Here is a 711-nt window from a genome sequence, read left to right on the forward strand (position 1 = left end):
CCCCGTTTTCCAGGGGTTTCGGTCCATTTCCTGCAGGTTGGGGAAAAAGGGAGTCGACACGCTCAAGAGTGAAGGCAGGGCTGCAGGAAAGGGAAGGCCCGAGGGGCTATGTGGCCAGGGAGAGGCGTCCCCGGCAGAGCCCCCCTGCTGGGAACTCCCAGCAGCCAGAGCAGAGCGGCACATCCACGGGTTTCAGGTCATCCTTGGATGTGCAAACGCTTCCCGCTCCAAGTGCCACCGTGTGGCAGGTTTGCCGAGGGCAGAGCTGCTGACAGAGCCCTCCCAGAGCTGCCAGGGTGCGGTTTGCCATCAGGAGGGATCAGATCTAGCCGTGCTGGTGGGATCCGACACCCGCGCGCTGCGACCTCCCCGGGCAGGATGGCCCAGGTGGCATCTCCAGCCACCTGAGCCCACGGGAAACCTGGAAGTTCTGCAAAGGGAAGGTAAACACACCAACCTGCCCTGCTCCACAAGACTGCAGCCAGAGTGTCTAAGGCAAGAGTCACTTCTCAGCACGACTGCTCTCAATTTTCCAAGTCACCTCCTCTCACTCCCCAAGTTGATTTCCATGTCACAGACTAAATCAACTGCACTAGATCAAGGTATTTCTTACTTGTCCTACAGCACAATCAAGAGACATCTAAATCAACATGCCCATGCCATTTATTTCTCAGAAACACCAGAGGAAAAAAAAAAAAAAAAAAAAAAGGT

Source organism: Chaetura pelagica, unplaced genomic scaffold (genome assembly GCF_000747805.2).
Source record: "Chaetura pelagica isolate M959 unplaced genomic scaffold, ChaPel_1.0 scaffold368, whole genome shotgun sequence".
Classification (NCBI taxonomy): Eukaryota; Metazoa; Chordata; class Aves; order Apodiformes; family Apodidae; genus Chaetura; species Chaetura pelagica.